Genomic DNA, 23,577 nt, shown 5'->3' with positions numbered 1-23,577 from the left:
AAATCCCTAAAGTTCAATCTAACAATTTCTAAAGTCACAGCCAAAGCTGAGTCTGGAATTTGCAAGTGCAAAGTGAAAGTATCTTCATGGAATGGTCACAAAGACCCACACCTGCTGGTTTCTTTTCTTAATGTGCCAAAAAAGCTTGTGTCCGTGGATGCGGCTTTTCATAGTTTTAATAATTCTCAGACTGGATTTTCTGCACCTAGATGCTAAGTTCACATAGCCCTAAGCACTGTGAGATTTTGGATTGTTAGACAAAACAATTTAAATGATTCAGGTCGAAAATGAGATGCTAGTAAAATCTTTTAGACGGAATTGTCTATTTGCCTGTTTATAAAGACCGAACAAATCATAATCATTCATTCATTCATCAGTGAACAAATTAGCACAGAGCTTGCTCCATGCCAGGGGTGCACTAGGGCTGAGCAGGGAATCGTGGTGGGCCTGTTTCTGGGAACTCACCCCCTAGTGAGGGTGAATCAAGAAGTCAGACTGTAGAAGCCCTGGGAAGAGCACTGCAGGGCACAGGAAGGAATGTGATTTGGAATCTGTCTTGGAGGCCTTCCTGGAGGAAGTGGCATTTGAGCTAATAGCTGAAACTGGATCAAGAGAGGGGAGCCACATCCTGGCCAGGGTCCTGCACAGGAAACAGGCCAGGGTGACCAAGCACAGCGCACGGGAGGGAGTTGTCTTGCCAGGGGGCCCACAGGTGTGCGGGCAGATGGTGCAGGGCCTTGTGGGGTGCAAGCAACAGGCTTCAAATGGCAACAGCAGACTCAATGTACATCTGTGTGCAGGAGACCCTGGGGGGAGTTATTTTGTCACTCCTAGGTCCCTTCAATATCAGTGTCATTTCAGCCTCCTCTCCCTACACACAATGAAAAGAAAAGAAATGTTACCAGTGGACAATTACAAAGTAGCACCTTATGACTATTGTAACCTCAGTGATGTTTTAAAATATATTTCAAAATGCAGGATGTTACATCTGTAGGAACATCTTCTGCTTGTTTTCCCTTTAAATAATAGGAAAAGTGCTCATGTTCACACGGAGACAGGCCATGCTGTGAGCAACAGATTGTGTAGAAACAGTAAAATCTGACCAAAACTTAGATTCTTAACCCTGGGTGGGTTATATGTTACTGTGGAACTTCGAGAGACCCCGTGACAGACAAAATCCAGGGTGAGAACGGATGGCCCCTCTGAATTCTCTCTCGGCCCCTAGAACCCGCTTCCTGTGCCGTAAAAAGGCACCACACGTGGTTACAATGTGCGAAATGGAGTCTTGGAGAAATAATGTTCGAATATCTGTTTCTGGGTGTACGTGCTCTACTGATGAATGAAACAGCAAGTATTTAAAGCGGAAGCTCTTTCCATTCCTCCTGCGAAGACCCGAGCTGCTCCGGCTGGCTGGCATCACTGCTCCCCGAGCCATTCATCACCCTTTGTTTGGGCCGGGCTCATTGTTCCGATTGCCCAATCCTGCTCCGGGGCGGGCGGGGGGGGGGGCGAGGAGCGCCTCTTTGTTCAACGTGTGGGTCCTGGGGACACACGCTGGGGCAGGGGCTGGTGTGCCGGGCAGCAGCGTCGCGGCCCGATTCGGAAGTCCCAGGTGGCTTTCAAAATACAGCAGGTGAAGACAGACGCGTCACCTGGAATGATGTGGCTTGGCAAGCACCTCGTGGTGATTTTTGAGAAATCGCCTTGGAGTGATCACCTCTTTAAGGCTGTGCCCTAATTAACTTGAAAAGACAGTGAATGACTCACGTTTTATTGGTGACAGATGATTTTTGAGGCTTTCTTTGGAGGAGCAAAAATGGATATAATTATGCAATGTGCAGAAGTGAAAGACTTAACCGAAGCACTTGGTTTTTGCCATTTCATTCACAACTTGGAATTATATAGTTAAACTTGGGTCCTCAAAGGCCCTAAAATACAATCCATCATTAGGAAATATTTAGGAATATTATTGGAGAGCTGTGGTAATGTATGGCTGCAGAGCTATGTTAATGTGATTTAGGAATAAAAAATAATAACTCTCACCCCCAAATCATATAATGTAAAATATCTCCTGTCGACGTGTGACATGCAGGTGGCATCCTGCGCGTATATGTGCATTGGCAGTTCTTTACAAGATGCATACGTTTTTATTTTGTTTACCAGTATGCAAGGTACTAAAAAGGGTTTTATTGGAAGCACATACTCTAGATTTACAATATTATATTCGAGTGTATACATTCTCTAGCAACGACAACAAAGAAGGCTGCGCTGTATCCACACCAGTGACAAATCTGCCAGGGACTGACTAGTTGATACGCCTTTTTATTACCACAGCTGCCTTGTTTTTTCTACTCAAAATAAAAGAAAATCACAGGATCCTTAAAATAATAGCTGGCAGCAGGTAGTTACTGGGAAATGCATGTCCCCAGCTCTTCACTTTGTAGCATCCGTCCGGATGGCAGATGAGAGGCTGGGATCTGCAGGTCGGTGACAAATACACGGGTAATAGCATTCAGCTCGCCTAACTGTAAAAGTGAATTCACCGTCCTCTTTGTTTGATTGTAGACCTGACATGTCAGATGAGAGGGGGCCTTGGATTACCTGCCAAAACAACAGCGCAAATTAACACCAGACACCAGGGCTGCTTGATGCTGAATTACAGACATCGCTTCCATCATTGATTCAAATCGAGCTGATCGGGAAAGCCCGTAGTGGCTGCCTTGGATGCCGGGCATCTGGCAGCCCAAGTGCGGCCGGCAGGGAGGGGCAGGGGAGCCCAGTGCCTCCGGGGCGCCCGTGCCCAGTTACTCCTTTTCCGTGGGCCAGGTCGGGGCCGGGCTCTGCAAACAGGACGGCAATGTTTAGCATTCATAGGTTTTCTTCTTGAAGTTCTCTGATTTCCTAATGTGACAGCTCTGGCACCGGAGACACTGCCACTGAAATTGCCTCCTCCAGCCCTGCTTGGTTTAAGCGAGAGGCAGCTTGCGGGAGTGGGAGAGGCAGACACAGGCCTCCTTCCACGCGCCTTTTTCTTTACATATTCCCCTTGCGTTCATACCAAGCCCCCGTTAGAGGTGGCAATTGTATAAGAGCGATACTTATTGGCTGTGTTTTTTTTTGAGGATTTGAAACAAGACTTACAGTGGTGCTGATGACAGTTCTGCCCACGATGAAGCAAAGCCCTCAATTAATTGCAGGCTCTCTTGAGTTTGGGTTTATCTTGTTTTATGGGACACACGGACTATTCAGAAAAGAATTTTTAAAAATACTTCTTAAAATAGTTCTTGATATTCCTTAAAATAAAAAAAGACTTGTGATTTTTACAACTTTTGAGCGAAGATATGATTTTTACCACCCCACTCCAGGATGGCTAAGCTAAAATTTCATTTCCTTTCTTCCTTCCTTTCCTCCCTCCCTCCCTCCATCCCTTCCTTCCTTCTTTTCTCTGTCTTTCATTCTCTCTCTCTCTCCCTCCCTCCCTTCCTTTTTTGGGCAAGTGCCCAGGTGTAAAAGTTGTAGGGAAAAGTGGTTAGGGCTGGCTCCTCCTTTAACCAGTGCTCTCCGGAATCTGGGTGGACTCCTCCAGGCCTCGGGTCACAGAAACTCAGCCTGGAGTTGTCAGATGGTTTTATTCTGGCTTTGCTGGTTTGCCTGTCATACAGCCTATTCCTTACCACCTGCAGACCCAGGTCAGAAAGATCTTGAAGTGGCTTAAATGATGCTCAGTGTAAGGATTCAACACCAAGTAAGGTAATTTTAGCTGCTTTGTATCTTGGGCTCTCATTAAAAACAAACAAACAAACAAACAAACAAACAAAAAACCACCTCTACATTTAAAATACAGTGCTCACTTAAAATATGCAGTCTATTTTTAGACTGCAATTTAAATGGCCTCCCAGTAAAAACAGTTTTAAGCGATTATGGAGAACTCTCCATTGATCTGAATTCCTTAAAAAGTACAGCCAAAGGCTTTGGACTGTAATTTCCAGATCAGCATTGATTCCTGCCAACATGCCTGGGTTTCTGATTTTTCACAAAGTGCACACCTGAAGTTTCCTAGTGAACATCTAGCATCTGTAAACATTTATCATTTCTTCTGCACGTTAATAGCCAGTCACGTTATTTCTAGCCGAGTGAACTCTTTCAGCATCCAAGGGACATCCTTGTTTAGCAAACAGCTTCTTCGATAAGAGAACTAAATTTAGTTCTTTGCAAGGAGGTTATAAATACTAATTTTTTCTCTCGCCTATCTTGATGATTAAATCACCCTAATTTGCATTGTTTGAGCTAATCACAGGGTGATTTATTGACCTGCTATGTTTACATGAAGTAGATAGCAACAATTAAGTTGATTTTATCTGCAGTTATTAGAAATACAGTAAATGCAATATATGCCGGAAGCAAATGAACGTATTAGCGGGAAGTGTTTCAGTGATCTGAGGAACCCTCCGAGCCAGCCTAGCAGGTGGTGAGAGCCTGTTTTTAAATTACATTTCAGCAAGTGAACATAATAAATCCTCCTGTGTTATACATTTCGCTGGTAGCGACTTAGACTCGCATTACTCAGTTTGACCTCATTCCCGCTAATCACCATCTCGGTTTTAATAGCTGCCACAGTGAGTGAAACAGTTAATGCAGTATTTCTTGCCCAAAGAGTGCCTGTCAGCCTATTGATGACAAATTAAAATTAATAAAGAAGATCCGTGTTGAATTTGAGGGTATGGAATCACCGTGGCATCATGTGACGGCCGCGGCCTCTGGGGCGCTCTGTGAAAAATAATGTTTTTGGTGAGCGTGCATTGTCTTGAAAGGCACGCTCAAACTGCCAAATCCCTGCCTTCGCCTGGAAAACTTCTGAAATAGGAGCTATATTCTTTTAGCTCTCATCACGTGTAATTTATCCCTCGGAGAGTTATTTCCCGTTCTGTACACCTTAGCTCTGTGCTGTAGTAATAGTATGTTTCCAAGCTTCTACAATTTTATTTACCTCGGTGAGAACCTTTACAAGAACAATTGCAGACACACAGGAGTCCGGAAAAAACATGGCAAAAATGTGGAAGTTCAATACTGTGTTTCTGCCAAACGTCTCTGCCTCCGTTTCAAGGGGGCCCAGACGGTGAGTTAGAGTCAGCGCCACTGCTTGTTCAAAAAACGCTCAGCCTTTTGGGGGTCATTCTTTCCTTTCTTACAGAAAATGAGGTCTAATCACAATGCATTTATCTTTCCAGTGGTTCCAAAATGAGAAAGTAACACTCACCAGAAGATTCAACTAAATAGCCCAAGTAAACACCCATTGCTCATGGAGGTTTTATGACCACTTGTATATTATATGTTCATTAAAAGGAAAAATAATGCTTTGCTGGAGAATGGGAGTCGGGGGCACCTGCGGTGCGGGACTGATTCCAAGGCACTCGGTTGGATGAATGTGGCCAGGAGGGGTGACTGCAGCCCCGCAGAGACAGGTGCATCCTTCTCAGAATCAGTGGATGTGATTCTGACTGCACCCAGGAAACACACCAGAAACTGTGTCGTCTTCCCCCTAAAAGAGGCCGTCCACGGAGGTCAACGCGGGAGGTGTGGGCTGGTGGTCCCAGCAAGCGTGAGGCCCTGTGGTTGCCCTGGAGAGAGGAATCAGGCAAAATCCCTGCCCCCGGACTCCTTCCGGAAATCCAGAGGAACCCCTGCATCACCACCACCCATGACGCAACGCGGCGTCAGGGAGCACTGGCCTGGGGGTCCGGAGCCCACTGCCCAGGCTCCATGGCTGCTGATGGCTGTGTGACCACAGGTCTTTCCCTCCCTCCCTGGGCCCAGGATTTCTCATGTGGGTCTTGGCCCTGAGTTGCCAGCTTGAGTATTCTAGAAGGAAAAAACAGTGGGGAGCAGTCCCGTCCTGGGGCCCTGGGCCCTGGGATAATGCCTCTGCACCTCGCAGACCTCTGGTGGGCCCCACTCCCTGCCTTGTTCCTGCAGCCCCTCCCCAGGCCTGCATCCTCTGGCCCTCCCTGAGCACCCTGGGCTGCCTGGCCCAATCTCCTGGATGCCCCCCTGCCGAGACTTGGATGTCGGTGTGGCCCCTTCTCACCAGCTGCTTTGAGTCAGGGTGCACACTTCTCTGAACTGCAGTCGTCTTGAGTAGAGACCCGGGAAACGGAACCGTTCACGAAAGGCCTTGGGCCGCAGCCTGGTGTGCATGGAGTGGCTCCCCCGGGTCCCCCTCCTCTTCCAATGTCTTGCGACTTCAGATAGGGTCTAATTCAACAATGAATTCAATTCATTCAATTAAAACTAAAATGTATTTTTATTGAGGTGACATTGTTTATAAGTTTCGTGAGGAAAACGTTCTGTTTGTACGTCTGTACACCCTACGGTGTGCTCACCACAAAAACTCAGTTTCCAGTTGTCACCATAGAGTTGTCCCTCTTTCCCGCTTCACTCCCCCCACCCCTGCCCCTCCCACTCTGGTAACCACTACCCTGTGCTCTGTGTCTACGTGTGTGTCCTGTTTTAGTTTCGTTTGTTGATTTTGTTTTTCCTTCAACAATGCATTTTCGATGCAGGATATAGCAACAGGGAAAAGGAGAATTTGGAATTTAGGTGTTTCGACGACAGTCTCACCAGCTTTCTCAGTTGCTGTCTCACTTCTGTAAAAGTTCACATTCAGGTTTTAGGAGAAACTGACACCGTACATTATAACCTAACGCAAACTGACGCCTCCGTTTGCGCAAACGTTGGGCGATACTGCAGTACGTTCTCTGCATGTGGCTTGTTTCCCTCTGTTCACTAAACAGCCACCCGTCTAACAGGTGCGCAGAAAGAGGCTGTGCGTTCATCTCAGTCCTGAAATGGGGAAGTGTTTCAATACAGGATTAAGAGGCTGACACCTCGAATAACTGAGAGGAAGATCCTTTGCAATTCACGGGGTTGATGTATCCTCGTCAAATCGCTCTATCTCTGAGATGTAAAATAAAAATACAGAAAAATGAGGAATTAATTCAATTAAACATTTTCCCACCCTCATTTTACCTTTCCGCACTGCTCTGGGGAATCATTTATGAAATGTGTATCACCAGAAGACTTATTTTTGTCATTATTTTTAACTTAATGAGTGTACCTTGCCCATCAGAGAGAAAGAACAAAGGTTAAATTTTACATTAACAGCACATCGCAACATGCTATGCAAATATCTATATGCAAATATAAAGCCCCTGGAAGATAAATGTGTTATATTTTTAACCAGTTAACTATGACTGTGAAGTATTGTGTGAGATATTCAGTGGTTTCAGTTTTATATCTTTCTTGTAAATAATGCATAAAGTATGTAGATGGTGTCAAAATATGATTAAGCTATTAGCTTTATAGTTTTCATAGTTAAGAATGTGTTCAGCATGGAACCCCTAATAACTCATTCCTAAAGGCGGCGACCATTATGAAATATTTCTTGTTCAAGTGAACGTTATCATGTGACATAATGATTTTGCTTAAAACCAAGTTAAATGAGCAGTAAAATTAAACAATATTGCATGAATTGTGTTTGACTAATTTTGTGTCACATTATATTAGCGAAGCTTTCAGAATGTGTGTTAATGACAAATAGTGTAAGCTCCCAACATACGTTATATGTCTGCACAACCACCCTTAACTCATTAGCTTTTTAAAGGTTCATTTTGTTTGCAGTTTCTGTAGCCGGTGGCTTTGCCTGATTATTTTTGCCCATAAAAGCAGACACAATTCGGAAATAAATTTTACAAACATCGTGGGGACTTAATTCCAGTAACAAGGGCATGAGTTTTATAAGGACAGCAAATCACTTGAAAACTGGAGACACTGGGCTTGAGTGCAATTTCTAAGCCAGACATCACGACGACTTCTTAAAATACGGGTAATCGCGAGAGAACCGCCCTGCCGCGTGTAGGGGACTCTGAATCAAATCTGGTGAGAAGACGAGCGGCCGTCGGCCTTGGAAGCGCTGCTCTGAGGACTGGACCGGCCCCAGGACGTGGCCAGGCCGACCTCTGCGGTCCGCGACGTCGCGGGCGGCCGGGGCTGCTCTGCGCAAGCCGCCTGTGCCTCGGCTGCGGGCCGGCCCTGGCCCCAGGCGGCGCGCGGGGCGGGAGGCGCTGCCCCGGCTGGTCTGCCGCAGCGCGGGCCGGACGCAGCGGAGCAGCAGGAAGACGGGGGCTTGATCGCACGCTCGCCTGGAAGGGGAGTTCGACCTTCACCCAGAGCAAGGGCGACCTCATGTAGTCACGACTATGATCTTTGCTGATCACATAGGTGGATTTAAAGTGTAGGGAAACCCCACGTGTGGAGCAGTGACGGCCCAGGTGTGAAACAAACACCGCGTAGGTATGGATGCCGTTTTCCAAAACGTCTGCAGTCTCGCGGCGCTCTCCCTGCAGCCGGGGCGCGTGAGGCGAGGGGCAGGCTCCCAGGCAGCGTTTGCTGACAGGAGTGTGGGAGCCAAGTGCCCGGCGGCGTGTGGGGGCCCGCGTGTGTGGTAGGGCGGCGGCGGGGAGCAGGTCAGGCCCCCAGACGCTCCAAGACCTGTTGGGGAGTTTGAGAGGCACCAGCAGAACTCAGGGAGCTCATGCCACTGCTTCGCTAGGAAGTTCTTCCCTGGACCACCGTGGTCCAGCCAAACAGTTAAAAAGTTGCAGGTCGGAAGAGCACGGCTTTTAGTTACCAGCAAAACACTACTATGCTTTATGCATTTTCTGGCTTCGTTAAAGGAAATGAAATGCTCTTAGGTGCTAATGGCAATGGAACCAATTGAACGCAGGCATTAGGAAGCAGGTGATGACCCGGACCAGTGTGTCCCTGGGGGTGAGAGGGCATCCTCTTGGACACAGGTGTGCCCTGTGACCTCCAGCTTCAAGGAGTCGGGAGGGGACTGAGGACCTGGTTCGGCAACAACACAGAGTATCTGAAGAGGAGAGGAAGGCCCACATTGACAGTATCATGATGCCGACTGGGCACGTTTACATCAGTAATCAATACACAGTCAGGATTTGGTGGGCTGTTCACAGAAAGAAATTTCTAGAACTTTGTAAAGGCGGTGATAACTATAATTTAAAAACAGACGTGCGCCTCCCTACAAACAAAAAGTACGGAAAGAACTGGTCCCACTGGTGGACGGCACTGCTGCAATCGTTAGTGGGTCGTTCGTGAGTCTTGTTTCCTTCTATTATCCCTTTTTGGATTTTCCAAATTCCTTTAAGAGCATTAAATTTTAAGTTTGTTTTTATTTTATGGAATTTATTCACTTTTTAAATTGAAGTATAGCTGATGTAAATATTATATGTTACAGTGTGCAGTTTAGTGATTCATAATTTTTAAAGGTTATACTCCATTTATAGTTATTATAAAATATTGCTTATATCCCCTGCGTTGTACAATGTATCCTTATGACTTATTTTATACATAATAGTTTGTACCTCTTAATCTTCTGTGCCTATAGCACCCCTCCCCACTCCCCTCTCCTCACATGAACCACCAGCTTGTTCTCTAGATCTGCTAGTCTGTTTTTTGTTGTTGTTGTTGTTGCTGTATTTACTAGTTTGTTATATTTTTTAGATTCCACATACAAGTGATATCATACAGTAATCGTCTTTCTCTGTCTGACTTACTTCACTTAGCATAATACCCTCCAGGTCCATCCATAGTGCTGCAAACGGCGAAATTTCATTCCTTTTTATGGCTGGGTAATATTTCACTGTATATATACCACATCTTTAAAAATTTATTTATTTATTGTTGTATTATAGTATTACTATTTTTTTGGCAAATGGGGAAATTGGGTTTTATTATTTATTTTAATAATAAGGTAAGTAATGGGGATTGAACCCAGGACCTGTCCAACCTTGCCTGGCAGACGATGGTGTGCAATAACTGTTGAATGGTTGCTTGGATAAATGCAAGGATATCAGGATAAGGAAGAGGCTAGGTTTACACTGTTCTGCTGTTTTCTGACCAATCCTGTGTTTTGCGCAGTATAATTATCACAAGAGAAGCATTTTTCTGCTGCTTTTTCTCTTCTAGAACAAAATTGACTTAGTCTCATGTATCACTATTTATTTAATGAGTCCTCATTTTTTAAAACTCTCTCATGGTACATTTATATTTAGGAAAAATAATCAATGAGCATTATTTAAAAAGACTCTGCAAACCCTGCATGTGGCTTCCCTTCCTGTCTGGGGGCGAGTATGTGCTGAATTTGTCGCTTTTCCTCTTCCTCTGCGGGATTTTTCAAATTTGAGGCAAAGCTGGTGGTGTTTGGATGAGATACGTGTAGCTTCAGGAAAGAGCACTGATACGTGAGAAAAGATGGCAGCTGTGATTCTGTTGGATCCAGCAGTTTATCTTCAAAATTAATCAGACTAATGTGTAAAGCAAAAGGATACTTAGTAAAAATTGATGCCCAAGAGTAGAGAATTGTTTCATTAAATTAGGATACATCCACAGAAAGGAATATATGCAGGCGTTAAAAATAACACGTGTGTATGTATGTGTGTACATATGTGTATACGAAGGTATATGTACACACATTGTTATATACAAATGTACACATACACATGTACATATATTTTGACATAAATGTTTGCAATACATGGTTAAGTGAAAAAAGCAAGTTATAAAGCAGTACATAGCATATGACTCATTTATCTAAAATATATATTAATATGCACATATATAAGCACATAAAGTCTACAGATATATGCACTGAAGTGATGATTATGGTAGCCTTTTAGCATTTTTTAATCTATATTTTATAGTGTTTCTGTAAAGACAACATGTTAACTGTATAAATAGAAAAATAAAAATTTCAATAGTATTTCAACAAAAAACCTCAGTGTCAGCAGGCACTTGGAAGCACTTGGAAGCACTGGCTGACTGAAGGGACCACACTCGTGCAGCCACAAACAGGGTCAGGCCTGGCTCATTCCCCAAGGCTGAGCCACAGACTCAAAAGCTGCAGAGGGACCACGTGAAGACAGAGGTAGAGCTTGGAGTGATGCTGTCATAAGCCAAGGAATGCCAGAAGCCACTAGAGGTATCATTTTTCTTGATGCATTTAGGAAATTCAGCCTTATTATTTGGAAGGTTTTTTGCAGTGGGGGGGCAGTGATTAGGTTTATTTATGTATTTAATGGAGGTACTGGGGACTGAACCCAGGACCTCTCGCATGCTAAGCACACACTCCATCACTGAGCTATACCTTCCCTTCCTGGTTATTTATACAAAGTAAAACTTGTTGTACCCTTTCTTGGGTGTCACTGCTTGGGAGGCCAGTGGAGAGAGCTGTGACATCAGGCCTGGAATGAGAGCAGAAGTACTTGCAGGAGTCGGAGCTGAGGGGCCCACCCGGAAGGGACCCCCTGTGAGCTTAGGCTACATCCTGTGTGCTGGGGAGCTGGAGTCCAGGTCACCAGAAGTCTGTCAAGGGAGGCCCAGAAAAAAGTTGGTATCAAGAAAGCATAATGACCTGTGTTTTCATTTTGTCTGCATGTGCATCTCCCAGAGAAGAGGGTCCCTTCTTGGGGGCCGACAGGACACCGGCTCTGTGTGTCTCTGTGTCCCCAGGGCCTTGCCCTCAGGGACCATCACAGTGACCACACAAACAGTGGAAAGAGGTCAGTGAGCCCCTGATGGAGAACTCAGGGGGCTGCAAATCTGCTTCCAAAGGTTGCATTGATGAAGGTCTTGCAAGAAGCCTTCATTTAAAAAATAATTTTAAAAAGTGGTATAGTCATACTGCTCCTTGTAGAACATTGAACAACGCAGGGAAGCTTGCAGATCCATGAAGCCTCCCCCACCCCTGGGGTGGCCCTGCGGACCGGGCTCTTCTTCCCTCCAGTGCCTGCGGGGTCCAGCACCCTCGAGGCCTGCCCTGACCACTGCCTCTTCTGCCCCTTTCCTCCTGCAGATGAGGCACTTCTCCTCTTCCTTTCCCTCCTGGAACACAAGGGCGTGAGAGCAGGAGCTTGGTTTAGTTGTGTTTTGATTTTCACTCTAAAACCTAGAAGGACACCCAGACAAGTGGTCCTCAAAGTGGGACCCAAGGACCCCCGGGGTCTCTGGACACTTTCAGGGGCTCATGAGGTCAACACGATTTTGTTAACACTGGGTCAAAACTGGTTGCAGAACAACCAAGACACTGTCTGCCTTCCACACTTTCGTTCTTCTGAGCATACCGTGGAATTTTCCAGAGTCTTCATGAAGTGTGGGATCACAACAAATTGAACACAGAAGCAAATACCCAGCTGTCTTCTATTAGGCTGGATTTACAGAGATTTGCGACAATGTAAAGAATGCCCCTCTCTCTGCATGTTCCTAGCACTGACATGTTGTGGATGTACCACTTTAGGAAAGAAAGTAATGAATAAGCATTTCTAAAATGACCAATTTTAGCTTTGATATGGTAAATCTCAACAGATACAACCCGTGTAAACAAGAGCTCTTTGTGTTTCTGAATAATTTTTGAGAATCTAAAGGAGCCTTGGGGTCAAAATGTTTGAAAACGGCTGGCCTAGGCCACAGTTGGATGTTCAAAACCTTCTGTTCAAAAAAGGAATAAATGACTCAGTTGAGGTCACTCTTTGGATGTCATTTTCAGTTTTTTTTGTATGTCTAAAACGCTTAAAATGTTGTGTTTTGCCTTTTCTAATTAAACGCAAATGGAGCCCATTCTTACACTACAGAAAATCCTATAAATGTCATTTTGAACGGCTGCATAATAGTCCGTGTAGTATAGTGACTCTGAATCACAGGGGAGCTTCAACATTGCCTAACAAGTTTTAAAAATTCCATGGCCATTCCTGGGCAGGGTTTGGCCATTTTTAGGCTCTTTTTGGGCATCGCCAAACTGCCTTCCCAAAGTTACACCAACTCACATTCTTCTCCTGCTCAAGGTTAGCAGGATTTTCATGAAAAAAATCACCTGTCACCTGCACTTCCCTGTGCTATCCAGAGAATCCTTACTGCTTGCCCATTTTACAGACAGTAGTTTGAATCTGTTCATCCCAAAGCCCTAATTTACCCCTCCCCCTCTTTCCCATTTGATAACCACAAGTGTGTTTTCTGTGTCTGTGAGTCTGTTTCTGTTTTGGATATGGATTCATTTGTATTATTTTTTAGATTCCACATAGAAGTGACGTCATACTGTTTTTGTAGGTGAAGTTTATTGGTGAGTAACTGAAGGTGCGGTGCAAGGCGAGCGTCGGGTCAGCGGTGACTGCAAGCGTCCTGGCCTGGGGCACTGCCCGAGGATGGAGGGGAGGAGGTGGTCTCAGATGGGTGCGGTGTGGGGAGTGATGCAGTCCCCTTGGGCCCATGGAGACTGAGGCTTCTGGTCGAGGAGAGGTGTCCAGAGACAGCTGGGCCTGGAGCTTTTGGGAGAGACCTAACTGCATTAACTCACTTAATATAGTGTGGTTTTCTTTTAACTAATTCATGAATTACACTTCCCTTTCAGTTTCATTGGGCTGTAATTGACATGCAGCAGCGGACACGTGTAAGGTGTACAGTGTAACGATCTGACTCGCACACATCATGAAACAGTGGCCACAGCACGTTTCAGGAATGTCCATCATCTCATACAGAAGCAAAATTAAAGAAAGGGAAACAATTCTTTTTTCCCTTGTGATGAGAACTCAGGATTTGCTCTCTTAGCAGCTTTCATTTATAACGTGCAGCAGTGCTAATTGTCTGAACCATGTGTATTACATCCCAGTGCTTATTTACCTCATAAGTGGAAGTCTGTACCTTCGACCACCTTCATCCAACTCGCCCTGCCCGTCTCCGCGCTCTGCCTCTGATAACACGCATCTGAGGACAGATCTAACTCAGGATTCACCTGCCTGCAGATGTGACTGGAGGTCTGGGCAGTGAGCACAGAGGAGAGGAGAGGGTCTGGGCTGGAGCTCCGAGGAGCACCACGGCTGAAAAACACCTGGGAGAAGAGACATCTGCCAACCAGACAGAGAAAAGGGGGCCAGGGAGGTGAGAAGGAAGCAGGTTTGTCAAGGAAGATGGTCCAGGGCACAAATGCTACTGCGATGTTACAGGAGAGAGGGACCCAGCACATCTTCAGGGTTTAGCCACCAGGAGGATGCTTGTGCCTTGGGGACATTTTAACTTGTTCAATGAGCAATGGCAGAACCTGGCACTATTTTAAAAATTAAAATGTGAGCCTCATTCTCCGTCTCCTTGGTCATCAAGCTGCAGGCTGAGGACAGTTAACCAAAAGCTGCTGTCAACAAGGACAGTCTCCCCGACCCTGGTCTTGGCTTAGACACACATAACCTGCCACCTCGGCCTCTGGGGACTTCACTCCCTTTAGTAACAGCTTTAGAGACATGGACACAAAAGAAGGGCACTGCCTGCCAAGAGCAGAGTGATTTTCTTGAATCTATAGATAGAACTTTCTGCCATGATGGAGATAGTCTGTCTGTGCACTAATGCAGTAGCCACCAGCCACAGGTGGCAACTGGACACTCGAAATGTGACTCGTGAAACTGGAGAACTGGATTTTACAATTAATTACATTTTACATAAAGGAAAATAGGCATGTGAGACTAGTGGCTCTCCTTTACTGGACCACATAGTTGTAGGTACATAATCGTTTGGGGGTGAGAGTTGTTTTTGAAAATAAGAATTGTATGATATGATACGATTTCAAGCAATGACTCCTTGAACACACTTCCTTTCCATGTACTGAGGGTGTATTCATAAGCCTGACACTCAGCTATGTTGTACGTCAGAGCAATTGTATCGTTCTGTTTGTGTAGGAGTCCACTTAGACCAAGCCCCTGAGGGTGAGGGATTTCCAAGGGGAGGGTGCAGCGTGTTAAACAGAGGACTTGTACCCTTGTGTCTTCCTTGTGTAAACATGGCGGACTCACACCTTCACCTGAGCTCGGTATACGACAGGGTGTGAACTGAGCCTGAGCGCACGGTGGCCTGGGCCCTCGCACTGCCATCATGGGCTTGTTCAGTGGAGACCATCAAGGTGACCTGGAGAGGTGGCCACAGTCACCACCCTTCAAAGCTTCTCGCAGGCCTGGCCCCCAGCAGGATGGGTGGACCCTCTATCCGTAGAATGAGGACCAATGAGGAAGACGATTTTCACATTCCTGGAGGTAGCTCTCACCCCGTGTCACCCTCAGAAGTAGTGTGTCCTTTTGGGCCGTAAGGCACTCTGTCCCCCTCAGCTTGGGCTTGCTCTCCCACAGGCCCAGGAAGGAAGGTCCTCGTGCATCCCAGCCGCCATGAGTTCCTGGCAAACCTCAAAACAAGCAAAGCATGGTTAAAAGGACAAAAGAATTTCTGCTAAGAAAGCTCTGTGTCTTCACTCCCAGCTTCCTGGTGAGGTTGAGCAGGCAAGGAGAAGTACTGTCTTCCCTGTTTGGGCGCCCAGGACATACACTGCCTGCCCTGGTCATGCTCCTGTGTCTGATGCCCCTGAGCCCACGGGGGTAATAGAAGGTGTTTATGCACTGGGAGTATTTCTTATACACAATATGTATCATATACTATAAGATACGTGTACCATGTTGTCTTTCTAAAATCCGAAAAAAATTGAACCCTAAGGCACAACTGGCCAAAGGGGTTTTGGTGCGGACTTGCGGGTTTTTGATGAAATTGTCCACTTGTGTCTGGATCTTCCTGAGGGTCAAGACTTTGTGTACCTCGTCCTTGCATCCCCACGGCACACAGTAGGTCCACAGGGGCCCTGGAGAGGGGTAGGGGATGGGGCCTCTGACCAAGGATGTGTTGGTGGCCCCTCTCACCGGATTTGAAGAGCTAATTGTAGCAAGTTCAGTGGTGATCAAGGTCGGTGTGCAAGAGGTCCAGCCCCACAAAAAAGCAGGTCCAAGAAGGTCCACTGCATCACGATGGCGTCTGTGAGACGACGATGTGGACTCCAGAAGCGGAACTCAGCTCAGGAAAGAGGGCCTGGCAGACAGATGCCAGACCTCGCAAATAACAGTGCTTAGGACTCGGTGAATCTGAGTTGCAGATAAATGAGGTTTTTTTTTTTTTTTTTAGTATAACCATGCCCCAGACACTTACAGTAAATTGTAAATAAATTACCAGGACATACGCTAAAAAATTGTTTGCATTTTATTTATGATTCAAATTTAACTGGTGTCTTGTATTTTATCTGGCTGCCCTGTGCTGGGAGGAGTCAGCAAGGTCAAATCCTTTACTGTTTGCTGAACTGAAGCAGAAAGAGGGACCGGCTCCATAAAAGGGACCAGCTGTCTGAACAGCAGTGAGGGAGCTGCCTAAGGGGTGCCAGGGGGCTCGGTTCATTCTGGGGGCCCCCCGGGGGGCACCAGTAGTTGGGCACTGTGGATTCCTCGCCCAGTTCTGGGGTGGAAGCAGGTCTGGCTGCCACAGCCCCGACCCTGCCACCTGCCCTGCACGGGCCACCACTGGTGGGGTGAGGCCGCAGGACGTCTGTCCCCAGGGCTCCAGCCCGTTCAGACGGTGGCTGTCCCCAGCTGATTTAGTCTCCTCGTCTCCCTCTTCTTTATGAACTTGTTCCTGGCAAATTCTGTAGGGTAAACCGCTGGCTTAAGAACCGAAGGCTGACTGCTCGGGCACATTTCCTCTGCTGCAGAATGTAATTGCAGTATTAAGTCAAAACTAAACTGTTGGCAGAGGGGATCTGTCAACCTGTTTTAAGGCTGTCCTCAGAGCCAATTTAAATGCCTTTGCAAGTTACACGGAACTAGTCTGGGTTGATTTTCCCAGATGGTGGTAGCATTTTTCAGAAGCACCATGTTAACTTGATATTGTGTGACACGGAACAAAACCTTGGGATGTCTTCATTGGACTTACAGGAGCTCCTCTCGCCTTGGGGACTTGATTCAGCCCTGAACACAGTGGAGCGGGAGCCTCTGGGTAGTGTGGGTCTCGCAGGCTGCATAGCCAGGAGGTGGCTCTTTCCTCATTCTCACCGTCTCTGCTGCAGGCATGGAGCTAAGGAAAATGAACAGAAGCCCCACTCCATGTCATGAGATGATGCCCTCAACCCACCCCAACCCCCAGGTGCCGCCGTCGCGTCCCTTTGTGGCTTGTGCGCCCGTGCCTGTGGCCCAGCTGGGCAGCACCCACACGCTCAGTGTGAAGGCATGGCTCTCCCCTCCGCATCCTGGAAGCCCCCCGGACGGGAAATGTGGCTCTCAGGAATAAGTTACTGTGCATCTTGTGCCATCAACGTTGTGAAAGGGGCAGAGATTCTTCTTAGGTGTGGTTTTAATGCTTCAAAGACTCTCCGGCTCACAGCATCCTCCTTGGGGATGTGGTGACATGATGATGGAATGGTGTCACCGATGTGAGCAGGAAGCAGGAGGCATTAGGAAGAGCTGCTCACAAACAAAAGTGTCCCAACGTGAGGTCTCCTTGGAAGAAAGATGGGCCGAGCGCTGAGAAGAAGCACCTCCAGATGGTGGGGAGAGGGGCCTGGAGAGGAGCATGGACTCACTACCAGTGGCTGCTGTGTCTTGATGATGTGGTCGCCAGCCCCAGGCTCTTCCCACACCACCAGCTGCCCCACTGACCATCCCCCCTCCCCTCTCAGGATGGCCACGCAAGGTGCACGCCACCCGCTCCTGCAGCTGGAATTCCAGGCCGGCTGTCCGGGTCCCACGTCCATCCTTCCTGCCCGCCAGACCCACGCGCATGGCCCAGATCCCTGAGAGTGCATGGAGATCCCGCCTTGTGGCTGGAACATCGGAGCAAAGCCCGTGTGCAGACTCGGCCCGTCTGGCTTCCGCCTGCCCCTCCCCAAATGCTGCTGACCTCCTGGTGCAAGGGCTCCGCCTCGTCCCGTCCTCCCTGCAACCATGTGGAGCAGCTACTTCTTCTTAGATTGGACTTTTTTAGAGCAATTTTAGGTTGACAGAAGCCTGAGTGGAAAGTACAGAGACAGAGAGGTCATGCCCCCTCTCTCTCCCGCACACCCCGCCTCCCCTCTCCTTACCAGCGTGCACTGGTGTGGCACGTAGCGCTGGAGTCCATACTGATCATTACTCTCAACCACCATTCATAGTTTAGCTTAGGATTCCCTTTCTGTGCCGCGCTTTCTGTGGCTTCTGACAAATGCGTAAGGTCACGCGCCTGCCATCACAGTATCATTCTGGGCAGTTTCGCTGCCCTGAAGATGCTCTGTTCTCTGCCTATTCACCTCTCCCCTGCAGCCCTGGACCCTGTACTGTTGCCCTCGCTTTGCCTGTTCCAGAATGTCATGGTTGGAATCGTGCCGTAGGTTTCAATTGGCTTCTGTCACTAAGCAACATGCATTTAAGGTTCCGCCACGTCTTTTTGTAGCTTGACGGCGCACTTCTTTTTAGTGCTGAATAACATTCCTTTGTCTGGATGCACCTCAGTCGGTTTGTCTGAAGTCACTCTGAATTTTTATTTGACAGATGGGAGGACCGAGCCTGGCGGTGGATAGGGGTTCGCTTTGGGTCACACCATTCTGGAGATAGATCAGCAGGATTTGAGCCCAGCCAGGGCTTTCGGCGCCACCTTTATGCTGCATCCAACCTGGAATGCGGAAATCTGAGTTATCATTCATCACTTCTTTTCTGCGTCTGTGATGGGTGTCATCCTGTGGTCACGAACGTGCCTTTTTATGTTGCTCTTCTAAGTGAGGTCAGGCATCTGCCAACTGGGCCAGGCCCTTCCATGGCGTGACTGTGGTGGGGGGCGTATCTGACACGGGCAGGAGATGCTTGCTTAAGAGAGGACTCCCCCCACCTCCCCAGGGCCTCTGCCACCCCCAAGTACCCGCGCAGCAGTGACGTGTCCTGGAGTCAGGAACTTCTTCCTCCTGGTGAGGAGGGAGAATGAATCAGTTAAAACCTGGCATCTCCATCTTCCCTTTCCTCCTAAAAGCCTCCAGAGTCATCCTGCAAAACACTCTGTGCACTTTTGTCTTAGGTCCGGGTGTTAACAACTTCCTTTGGGACACCATATTAGGATCTCAGATTTCACCATCGAGTAAACCTCTAAGATTTTTGGGAGGAAGCCCCTGATTAAATTGATCTCCTCTGCCCCGCGGCCTCCCTCCCCACTCGCTCCCCGCTCAGCCACAGAGAGAATCTGCATGTTGGTTAAGCAATTTGTGGACGGCTTGCCGTGTGCGATTCCACTTGCTTTGCTCAGCCACCCAGATTTAGCTGTTTAAGTTTCCCTCATGAATCAGCCACTCCAAGCATCTTAATCATCTCCTTCCACTTTGTCTATAGCGCTCTGCCCTCCAAGAAATAAATTACCCGCAATTACTTAAAGTTAGTAATTGAATTTATTTTAGTGGTAGAGAGAAAATTTATCCATTTTGCTAGTAATTTGGAGTCATTTTTAGTAATTGATAGTAATTTTCTAGTAAATACTAATTAAATGTTTCACTAAGTAAAAGAAGTACAGAGTAATGTATTCATGAAGCATTAGTATTTCCAATTTATCTTTATACCAGCAAGTGATTTAGGTTGAGTTGATAGGATCTAGTGGAATTATTCCTGTTGTGTTAAGCTTTAAAGAAGCCACGGAAGTGAAGAACTAAAGCGTGCATTTACAGAGATCTGCTGTCATGTTACAGACGGGTAAACTGAGGCAGAGGATGACTAAGGTGCGGTCCAGGATCAGCGGCACAGAGGGCGGAAGGATGAGGCCCTGGACTTCAGACTTTCTGTGTGGGGATCTTATCTTTGGCTCCATATAACCTGCCAGAGGCTGGGGCAGAAAGAGAGAAATGGACCCCAGAGGAAAGGTTCCGACTTCCTGCAGGAGTGGCCGGTGTGGCCCAACCATGGAGGTGTTCTTCCGAGCTCACGTCAGGAGGCCTCGACCACAGGGCTGATTCCTCCACACCTAGGCTGACAAAACTTTAACCATATTTTGGGCCATTCTGAAGATGTGCTAATTTTGCTGGAGTGTGTCTGCAAGTGAAATTTCATAGAGTGAAATGGTAGCAGAAATGGTTTCACCAAATGAATCTGTTAATCCTTATCATGTGGCGGGTGGTTACTTTTTAACCAGCAGGTTATCTTTTTCTTCTAAAAATTGTTTTCTGGGAGTGTTGCACGCATGGGGTATTAAACACTTACCACGTGGCACTGGGATCATTTCTTGTCTGTTTTCCCGACCGGAGCCTTGTTGGGTGAAAGAGGGGAGCAGTGATTTTCCCCAGGACACACTTCTACTTAGAAAATAATATCCCTCTAGAATTAATTAATTAATGGGAGTGGATGCAATTAACAAATACTGAGCGACAAGCCCTACAGAGGAGCTTGTCTCCGATGAGTGCGGCTTGGAGCTGTGCAGACCCCTGGGCGTCTGTTTCCTGACCAGCAAATTGAGGCGCTCATCTGTAACCTCCCATTATGATCTCTCTCTCCAGCTTTTTTCAGATGGAAAAATAAGATTAAAATGTTTCTATGTTGATTTTAAATGTAATACATAGTCACAAGAACTATTGTGAAACCTAAAAAGAAAAAAGACATTGAAATTAAAATCATCCATTGTTCCCAAATGTGATTGACAGGTTAGTACTTTTCCTTACAGATTTATTTTTCCCTGTAGGCTTGTTTTTTAGTTATAATCAATCAGAAGATAAAATTTTAATTTGTTTTACTTTTTTCTAAGATGTTTAAAAATGTTATAATATTATCTTTGTAAATACAGTTTTTAATGGCTCAATAATATTCCATAGAATGTAAGAAATGTAATTTGCTTAGCCATTTTGCTATTTTTGTGACATTCACTATTTTAAATGTTATTTAAAATTTTTCTTTATTATAAATAATACTTCTGTGAACATCTTTTTTAAGGCTTTCTATGTATTTTAGATGGTTTTCTTTGGTTACATTCCCAGAACAAAATTATGAGGTCAAAGGATGTGAATATTTTAAGGCTCACAGTACTTACTGCCGAATCATCTTACAAAAGCGCTGCGTCCAACAACACAGGACGTTTTCCATTTCACTTATGTTCCATCTCTGCTGTGGATACCACCATGAAAACTTTCTGTTAGTTGGATGGGAGAAGAGCTCTGTTATGTTTAATATTCATTTTTTCATTAATCATGTAGTTAAATATTTTTCTTCAAATTGAAATGTGTATTCTCTTCTCTTGAAATTTGCTGTTCCTGCCTTTTTCCTATTAATCGATGAGGATTTCTGTATGTTTCTCACCCATTTATATGAGCTTCTTGCATAATGAAGCTATTAACCCTTAATTCTGCACACTTTTTCTAATGGCATTGATTCCCAAGTCGGCTTTCAAGCTCACAGTAATCCTTAAGTGATTTGGGGGACAGTGTGCCTTTCTAATTTCTTCCCTTCCATTGAACGCCGAGTTTAGAAGGACAGAAGCCAAGAGAACAGAGATCTGCACAATGAAGATGTTGGATGTTTTAAATATCCACGTGATCCTGGCTTTTAGAGTCTCTCCTGCCCGGCCAAGGAATCCTCATGTGAATTAAAGAGGAAACTCCCGTCCCTCACCGAGTGACCACGTGATGCCACACGACTCCTCCCCGTCACGTGTCGGAGGGGAGCTGCTCTCTGATCACGCGTGAAACAGGTGACTTCAATTCAATATACATTTTCAGTTAAAGCGCAGCCCCCGGGGGTGGGCGGCGTGCCCGCACAGCCTAGGCACAGCCCGCTTGGCAGCCTCTCAGCGTCCAGCAGCCGCCGCCCGCGGAGCCAGGGCCTGGGCAGAGGGGCTCCAGTCCTGCAGAGACGCCCACCTGGCAGGGCAGAGCTGGAAACTCTGAAAGCCGAGGGAGGGCTCTTTCCTTCTGACCTGACAGCCCTGCAGTTGGGCAGCTCAGCAGCAGGCGCCAAGGTCACCTGAAAACAGCTCCTTCCAGGGGAAGATCCGAAGGCTGAGAGATGCTCAGGCACCGCCACACCCCTCAGGTTCAGCTAGGCCCCTCCTGCTTGTTCTTGGCAACAGTGATCCAAAAAGATACATGATCATCCGTCTCAGAATTTTTAAAAAGTCTTGTGAACTTAAAAACTTCCAGCAATCAAATCCCCCTAGCGCCCTCTCGGCTCCCCTGCCTCCTCCCTGGGGTCTGTTCCCTGTGTGCCCAGCTAGGCAGCCTGCTTTGCTTTCATGTGCAGATACAACATCCCCCCCCCCGAGAAATACGGCGTATGTGTGCAGGTGTGTGCCTGCACACGTGCTTATTTCCATGTGCACATACGTGCTTGTGCTTGTGTGCACTTTGCGTGCATGTGTGACACGGGGATCTCCTGTGTCCATTTTGTAGGTTGCTCTTTTCACTTAACCTGGGTGGAGACCTTTCCACGTCAGCACATCGGTCTGTCTCCTGGTGTGGCTCCTGTGAGAATCAGATGGTCGGGTGGTGAGAGAACACGCTTTGGCAAAAACAGAGCACGAGATCCTCTACTCAACCCGTGTGAATAAGGGCCACCCCTTTCCTTTTGCAATCTGATTTTCTTACCCCTATAAGGACCCCAGTGCTCCTTGCAGTAGTATGACCTTAGGTTGAAAACAGTTCTTTAATGCAAGAGCCAAGAGATATTTACAAAATTTATCTCCAAAAGAATCTCGAATATTTTTGTGTTTGTTATTTAAAAAGCAAGGAGTATGGCAATGATGATGTACCACGTGGTTAACACTGAGAATATGATGCAGCAGCATGTATCTCAAAGGGACTTTATAGTTTAGAAACCAGTGACACCTCATGGCACAGGATGGGCCCAGAGGCATAGGGAGACTCAGAGGACCCCCACATGCCACCTCGATGGACCTCATCCAGTCACTTCCTGACTCAGTTTCCTCGTCTGCATGATGAGATGGTCTCACATGGTTGTGAGAACAGCATTAAGTGATGGAGTACTTGACATCATGCTATAAAGGCAGCAGGTGTGAACATCTGTAGTGAGGACGAAGCCTCAGGTAACAGGCTATTCCATTCCTACCCTGAACCTGACCAGTCACCCACAGTTTCCCCCAAAGGAGCTGCTGTAGAAGCTTCCAGGGGCTCCACCTTCAGCAGGCTGCTTGCCTTACCACACGGAGCGTTCTGGGGGCACATACCTGTCTGCTGTTGGTGACCTTGGTCCAAGGGAGATGAGAGTTCTCAGGAGGGGAGGATGAGTGGTCCTGTGGAGCCCTTCTGCTGGTTCAGAGTGCTCCTGGGGAACCCATTAGAGATTCCACAGATCCCAAGAGAAGAATGGGTGAAACCTGCCTTCTGGTGTGGCCACAGCATGTGGGGTTCTGTGGCCAGGTGTGCAGTTGGAGGCAGGTGGGGTCTGAAGGACCGGCAGCCTTTCTATAGAGGTGGGCAGTGCTGGCAGCCCTCCGAGCAGCAGTCCGTGCTGCCCACTTTCTCCAGCTCACACCTGCCCTGTCTGTGGACTGGTGTTGTCTGTCGTCTCCATCAACCGCCTGGAGCCTGTTGCAGGAGCTGCTGTTTCCGTGAGGGCTGCCCTCCTGCTCTCAGTGTCCCAGTGGTGACTGTGAAGGGAAAAAACGGGGCAGGATGCTCATTTTTTCTTTGAAGTCTGCATTCTGCTATATGTA

At 47.0% G+C, this 23,577-nt stretch overlaps 2 long non-coding RNA genes across 8 annotated transcripts; one reads left to right on the top strand and one right to left on the bottom strand.

The window, feature by feature from the left end:
• Nucleotides 1-13,197: 13,197 nt before the first annotated feature.
• Nucleotides 13,198-18,235, bottom strand: LOC140699875 (uncharacterized). 7 transcript variants are annotated; one of them, XR_012078140.1, is made up of 7 exons: nucleotides 17,993-18,235; nucleotides 17,812-17,918; nucleotides 17,099-17,472; nucleotides 16,849-16,989; nucleotides 15,792-16,010; nucleotides 15,152-15,286; nucleotides 13,198-13,388 (listed from the first exon to the last, which is right to left on the bottom strand). It is a non-coding gene; the product is annotated as an uncharacterized lncRNA (long non-coding RNA). The 7 variants fall into 7 exon arrangements; XR_012078138.1 differs by lacking the exon at nucleotides 13,198-13,388 and having other exon boundaries at nucleotides 14,572-15,286; XR_012078139.1 differs by lacking the exon at nucleotides 13,198-13,388 and having other exon boundaries at nucleotides 14,572-15,277.
• A 95-nt stretch (nucleotides 18,236-18,330) lies between these two features.
• On the top strand, nucleotides 18,331-20,129 carry LOC140699874 (uncharacterized). Its single transcript, XR_012078137.1, has 2 exons — nucleotides 18,331-18,666; nucleotides 19,613-20,129. It is a non-coding gene; the product is annotated as an uncharacterized lncRNA (long non-coding RNA).
• The last annotated feature ends 3,448 nt before the right edge of the window (nucleotides 20,130-23,577 follow it).

The sequence above is a fragment of the Vicugna pacos genome, chromosome 11, assembly GCF_048564905.1.
Source record: "Vicugna pacos chromosome 11, VicPac4, whole genome shotgun sequence".
Lineage (NCBI taxonomy): Eukaryota > Metazoa > Chordata > Mammalia > Artiodactyla > Camelidae > Vicugna > Vicugna pacos.
This window is presented reverse-complemented; position numbering and strand designations above follow the sequence as displayed.